We start from the raw sequence: 1,054 nt of genomic DNA, 5'->3' as shown, positions 1-1,054 counted from the left end.
TGAATCTGAGCCCAAGATCTTAAGAACTCACTGCAGATGAAGAGTCCTAAGTCCCAATAGGGCATAGATCTGAAACTCACCTCACATCCGATGACCTGTATGCAGGAGAAATAGAATGAAAACCATTCTGAGGCATCCTTGGTCAATCAACTTGTTATGTCCCTCCTGTGAATATGTTTTGCTCTGGTACCCTTCCATGTCCATCCAGCTATCATCAAGACAAGATGCAGTTATGAATGAAAATATGCATGTCAAGCAATCTCAACAAGTCTATATCTACCAACAACAAAGGATCTCAGTGTCAGACATGCAAGATGAACAAGGTGTAAAACTTAGACTAAGTCAGCAAGTTCTTTACCATGATTGTCAAGCAACTTGAAGAAGTCCTACAAGAACCTTCTCAGCAAGTCCAAGCAATGTGTATAAGTCTATCTGCAGCAACAAGAACCAAGTGTAAGTCAGACATGCAAGTAGCATACCATTATGATAAAACCAGGAAGTTCTCTATGATCTCCATCTGGTTCAAGTCCATCTTCTATACAAAGTGTTCACAAGATACACTTGGAATAAGTAACCCAGCATCAAGTCTATCATGTGCAAGTGAAGTCAGACATGCAAGTAGCATACCAGGAGATGACGAACGAAGGAAGTTCTTTATGATCTCCAAGTCCATCTTAAGTATGGTTGAACTTGGTTTATGGTAGACATGTGATGGAAACAAAAGACTTGGCAGAGCAACTTGAGACTTGGAGGTATGTTAAGCACTGGAATCAGGCTGAAGGTTTTGAAAGCCATACTTTATAAACTTGAAGCAATTCTCATGTAGGATGGATAGTGCTAACCCCGTAACCCGTGGTCATGGAAGGAGTGTAACCCGAGGGTGAGTTGAGATGCTAACCCGAGTTGTGGAATGAGGAGCCGGTAGGCGAGGGTTAGGGTTAGGTTAGGGTTAGGGTTAGGGTTAGGGTTAGGGTTAGGGTTAGGGTTAGGGTTAGGGTTAGGGTTAGGGGTTAGGTTAGGTTAGGGTTAGGGTTAGGTTAGGGTTAGGTTAGGG

Source organism: Laccaria bicolor, genomic scaffold (genome assembly GCF_000143565.1).
Source record: "Laccaria bicolor S238N-H82 LACBIscaffold_100 genomic scaffold, whole genome shotgun sequence".
Taxonomy (NCBI): Eukaryota; Fungi; Basidiomycota; class Agaricomycetes; order Agaricales; family Hydnangiaceae; genus Laccaria; species Laccaria bicolor.
Note: the sequence above shows the minus strand (reverse complement) of the source record.